At 43.3% G+C, this 6,121-nt stretch overlaps 1 long non-coding RNA gene across 1 annotated transcript; it reads left to right on the top strand.

Moving 5' to 3' along the window:
* The first annotated feature begins 479 nt into the window (after positions 1-479).
* LOC106611911 (uncharacterized) lies at positions 480-1,556 on the top strand. Its single transcript, XR_001330181.2, has 3 exons — positions 480-579; positions 697-812; positions 1,024-1,556. It is a non-coding gene; the product is annotated as an uncharacterized LOC106611911 (long non-coding RNA).
* The last annotated feature ends 4,565 nt before the right edge of the window (positions 1,557-6,121 follow it).

Here is a 6,121-nt window from a genome sequence, read left to right on the forward strand (position 1 = left end):
ATAAAGGGCAGGTAATCAAGGAGGTGATGGAGTCCAGGTGAGTGTCATTATGCGCGTACCACTGGTGACAGGTGTGCGCCCTAACGAGCAGCCTGGTGACCTAGAGGCCGGAGAGGGAGCACACGTGACACACATCATTTACGATGCACATCATTAGCTGCTAATGAGGTTTTAATCAGGCAGTCTGGTTCTTGTACAGCTAAATGGCCAGTGAGTGTTCTTCTCTGGAGTAAATTCACAGGTGTCCGGGGGCACCTTAATTGGGGTGGATGGGCTCATAGTAATGGCCGGAACGGAATGAATAGAATGGTATCGAACACGTCAAACACATGGTTTCCATGTGTCCGATACCATTCCATTTACTCCTTTTCAGACATTGTTATGAGCCGTCCTGTGACATTACAAGTTACAACATTACTTAGTCAAATTACCTTAATACACCCACACTCAATCAATCACATTTATTTTATAAAGCCCTTTTAACATCACAAAGTGTTTTACAGATTCCCAGCCTAAAACCCCACAGAGCAATGCAGATGCACAATGCTCTACAATGGTTTTTCCTTTCTCTGTTTACAGGTGCTAATTTCTGCATACCGGTAATAACATAGGCATGTTCATGTTTATCTCTAGACAGTGTTAGCTCACTGAACTAAAGCTAATAGCTCTGGGATCTGTGTGTGTGTACTTCTACAGGAAGGAGAGTCTGAGTGCCATGTTTAAAACCGGTTTCTATATCAACGACCTGAGTATGCATGAGTCCAGTAGAGCCCTGGTACTGGCACTATAAAGGGAATAGGGTGCGACCTACGGTATGTTTATGGTCAGATTGACTCAGTGCTGTTACTCCTCTCTGTTGCCCCCTGTGGTGATTGGAGAAACAGAAGAAGCTGGACTTGGCGGCGAAGAAGACAGATGATCTGCTATACAGGAGGATCCCTAAACCCGTGGCCAAGAGACTGCGCATGGAAGAGGTGTGTGTGTGTGTGTGTGTAATAGGTTAACCCTTTGCTCTCCTCCTAGGTTGAGACCATAGGTCATGCATGGTGGTGGCGGGGGGCTCCAGAGAAGACCATGCCCACAACATCTGTGACATGGTGGCGGCTGGGGTATTGGGTCATAAAAGGCCATGATACAGTCTCCATGGCGATACAGTCCACACTGCATCAGAGAGAGAGATTCTGTTTATGGCTATCTCACAACACAGCTGGAAGACGAAGGCCATCATTACTGAAATTATTTCCAAATCACTGCCATCAAAACATTATTATATTCTGTAATCAGATGTTTTTGTAACATGATACTCCCTGCCGTTGAACCAATTTGTTATCATTTCCAATCCCCCATATATTTTTTTGTGTAAATGTATACGCTACCATTAAAAAGCTTGGGGTGACATATAAATGTCCTTGTTTTTGAAAGAAAATAATATTTTTTTGTCCATTAAAATGATATCAAATTGATCATAAATACTGTGTAGACATTGTTAATGTTGTAAATGACTATTGTAGCTGGAAGCGGCAGATTTTTTTATGGAATATCTACATAGGTGTACAGAGGCCCATTATCAGCAACCATCACTCCTGTGTTCCAGTTGCACGTTGTGTTAGCTAATCCAAGTTGATCATTTAAAAAGGCTAATTGATCATTAGAAAACCCTTTTGCAATTATGTTAGTACAGCTGAAAACTGTTGTCCTGATTAAAGAAGCAATAAAACTGGCCTTCTTTAGACTTGTTGAGTATCTGGAGCTTCAGCATTTGTGGGTTCGATTACAGGCTCAAAATGGCTAGAAACAAAACCTTTCTTCTGAAACACATCAGTCTATTCATGTTCTGGGAAATGAAGGCAGTATATATATACACAGTTGAAGTCAGAAGTTTACATACACTGTTGCCAAATACATTTAAACTCAGTTTTTCATAATTCCTGGCATTTAATTCTAGTAAAAATTCCCTGTTTTAGGTCAGTTAGATTCACCACTTTATTTTAAGATTGTGAAATGTCAGAATAATAGTAGAGAATTTATTTTAAAAGCAGATTTATTTCAGCTTTTATTTCTTTCATCACATTCCCAGTGGGTCAGAAGTTTACATACACTCAATTAGTATTTGGAAGCATTGCCTTTAAATTGTTTAACTTGGGTCAAACATTTCGGGTAGCCTTCCACAAGCTTCCCACAATAAGTTGGGTGAATTTTGTTCCATTCCTCCTGACAGAGCTGGTGTAACTGAGTCAGGTTTGTAGGCCTCCTTGCTCGCACACACTTTTTCAGTTCTGCCCACAAATCTTCTATGGGATTGAGGTCAGGGATTTGTGATGGCCACTCTAATACCTTTACTTTGTTGTCCTTCAGCCATTTTGCCACAACTTTGGAAGTAAGCTTGGGGTCATTGTCCATTTGGAAGACCCATTTGCGACCAAGCTATAACTTCCTGACTGATGTCTTGATGTTGCTTCAATATATACACATACTTCCCCCCCCTCATGATGCCATCTATTTTGTGAAGTGCACTAGTCCCTCCTGCAGCAAAGCACCCCCACAACTGCTACAAGACCATGGTGCTTGCCTACGGAGCTGTGAGGGGAACGGCACCTCCGTACCTTCAGGCTCTGATCAGTCCCTACACCCAAAGAAGGGCACTGCGTTCATCCACCTCTGGCCTGCTCGCCTCCCTACCTCTGCGGAAGCACAGTTCCCGCTCAGCCCAGTCAAAACTGTTCGCTGCTCTGGCACCCCAATGGTGGAACAAGCTCCCTCACAACGCCAGGACAGCGGAGTCAATCACCACCTTCCAGAGACACCTGAAACCCCACCTCTTTAAGGAATACCTGGGATAGGATAAAGTAATCCTTCTAACCCCCCCCCCCCCAAAAAAAAAAGATATAGATGTACTATTGTAAAGTGGTTGTTCCACTGGACATCTTAAGGTGAATTCACCAATTTGTAAGTCTCTCTGGATAAGAGCGTCTGCTAAATGACGTAAATGTAAATGTAAACATGAAGCTGCCACCCCCGTGCTTCATGGTTGGGATGGTGTTCTTCAGCTTGCAAACCCCCCCATTTTCCATCCAAACATAATGATGGTCATTATGGCCGAACAGTTATATTTTTGTTGTATCAGACCAGAGGACGTTTCTCCAAAAAGTACAATCTTTGTCCCCATGTGCAGTTGCAAACCGTAGTCTGGCTTTTTTATGGCGATTTTGGAGCAGTGGCTTCTTCCTTGCGGAGCAGCCTTTCAGGTTATGTCGATATAGGACACGTTTTACTGTGGATATTGTCGGAAGGTGGGTGTAGCTGTTGCATGAAGTCAGGCGCAGGAGAGCAGAATGAGTGAGTTACGTACTTTACTCAAAATAAAGGCACAAGGTAACAATACACTTGACCAACAATAAACTGTAATCGATTACACACGGGTGAAAGCAGCACCCGTCGAAAACCAGCCATAACGTACCGAATGAACATAGAAACAATCACGCACGATAACATGGGGGAAACAGAGGGTTAAATACATGAACATGTAATTGGGGAATGAAACCAGGTGTGTAGAAAACAAATGGAAAATGAAAGGTGGATCAGCGATGGCTAGAAGACCGGTGACATCGACCGCCGAATGCCGCCCGAACAAGGAGTGGGACCGACTTCGGCGGAAGTCATGACAGATATAGATACTTTTGTACCTGTTTCTACCAGCATCTTCACAAGGTCCTTTGCTGTTGTTCTGGGATTGATTTGCACTTTTCACACCAAAGTACGTTAATCTCTAGGAGACAGAACATGTCTCCTTCCTGAGCGGTATGACGGCTGCGTGGTCCCATGGTGTTTATACTTGCGTACTATTGTTTGTACAGATGAACGTGGTACCTTCAGGCGTTTTAGAAATTGCTCCCAAGGAGAACCAGACTTGTTGGAGGTCTACAATATTCTTTTCTGAGGTCTTTGCTGATTTATTTTTATTTTCCCATGATGTCAAGCAAAGAGGCACTGAGTTTGAAGGTAGGCCTTGAAATGCATTCACAGATACACCTCCAATTGACTCAAATCATGTCAATTAGCCTATTAGAAGCTTCAATCCATGACATATTTTTCGGGAATTTTCCAAGCTGTTTAAAGGCACAGTCAACTTAGTGTATGTAAACTTCTGACCCACTGGAATTGTGATACAGCTAATTTTAAGTGCTACAATCTGTCTGTAAACAATTGTTGGAAAGATTTCTTGTCATGCACAGAGTAGATGTCCTAACCGACTTGCCAAAACTATAGTTTTTAACAAGAAATTTGTGGAGTGGTTGAAAAACAAGTTTGAATTACTCCAACCTAAGTGTGTGTAAACTTCCGACTTCAACTATACGTACTACTGGTGTCCCCCCCATCGGGTTCGTGCCGTGGGGGAGATCTTCATGGGCTATACTCGGCCTTGTCTCAGGGTAGTAGGTTGGTGGTTGAAGATATCCCTCTAGTGTTGTGGTGCTTTGGCAAAGTTGGTAGGGTTATATCCTGCCTGTCTGGCCCTGTCCGGGGGTATTGTCGGACAGGGCCACAGTGTCTCCCCAACCCTCATGTCTCAGCCTCCAGTATTTATGCTGCAATAGTTTGTGTCTGGGGGCTTGGGTCAGTTTGTTATATCTGGAGTATTTCTCCTGTCTTATCCGGTGTCCTGTGTGAAGTATACTCCCACTAATTCTCTCTTTGTCTTTCTCCTTCTCTCTTGGAGGACCTGAGACCTAGGACCATGCCTCAGGACAACCTGGCCTGATGAGTCCTTGCTGTCCTCAGTCCACCTGGTCATGCTGCTGCTCCAGTTTCAACTGTTCTGCCTGTGGCTATGGAACCCTGACCTGTTCACTGGACATGCTACGTTGTCCCGGACCTGCGCACCTGCTGTCTCTAACTCTGTATGATCTGCTATGAAAAGCCAACTGCCATTTATTCCTGAGGTGCTGACCTGTTGCACCCTCTATAACCACTATGATTACTTTTATCTGACCCTGCTGGTCATCTATGAATGTTTGAACATCTTGGCCATGTTCTGTTATAATCTCCAACCGCCACAGACAGACAAGGTCTGGCCACCCCTCAGAGCCTGGTTCCTTTCTAGGTTTCTTCCTAGGTTCCGACCTTTCTGGGAAGTTTTTCTAGCCACCGTGCTTCTACATCTGCATTGCTTGCTGTTTGAGGTTTTAGGCTGGGTTTCTGTACAGCACTTTGTGACATCGACTGATGTAAGAAGGGCTTTATAAATACGATTGATTGATATTGTATATATATTTTACGGACACAATGTATTTTACAATAGTTTTTTTAATACATTTTTTATCCCATCCTTCAGCTACCCTCAACCCCTCCCTGTAGCGGGGTGCGTAATTGGCGGCAGAGAAGTCAGGAGCAGGAGAGCAGATCTGGGTAATAACTGGAGATTTATTAAGCAAAACCAACGGCATCCAGAACAACAAAAATAAATGGCCACAAAAATAACCCGTTGTGCGCTCACGGGGAATGTGCACAAGCACTACAATAAGCAATCCCACACAAAGACATGGAGGGAACAGAGGGTTAAATACACAACAAGTAATTGAGGGAATTGAAACCAGATGTGAGATAAAACAAGACAAAACACATGGAAAATGAAAAGTGGATCGATGATGGCTAGAAGACCGGCAACGCCGACCGCTGAGCGCCGCCTGAACAAGGGGAGGACCCGACTTCAGCGGAAGTCGTGACACTCCCATCTTCCTCTGAAGACCATCCAGTTTTGATTTCTATTTGCCATATATTTTTAACTGTGCTTTTTCAATATTTCAATATTTTATCTTGATACGTTGGTAAATACATGTTGTGTTAATTTTGGCATGTTTATGTATCGTAGATCGCAAAACCCATTACAAGTCAATAGGGATGACTGGCTAGTACTAGCCACAAAGAATTGTTAGCTAGCTACCCATGAAGAATTGACATGATCTTGCATAATATTCGTTTTAGGTCATTTTTGCCTGTTTAACTAGATGGGTATCTAGATTATAACGATTCAGATATCAAGCTGATAATTATGAAGTCAAACTTTTGCTTTGTGTATATCTTGGAAGAAGGTTCAGTGAAATGGGAGATGCAACATGAGGTA

Source organism: Salmo salar, chromosome 09 (assembly GCF_965601325.2).
Source record: "Salmo salar chromosome 09, fSalSal1, whole genome shotgun sequence".
NCBI classification, from domain to species: Eukaryota; Metazoa; Chordata; class Actinopteri; order Salmoniformes; family Salmonidae; genus Salmo; species Salmo salar.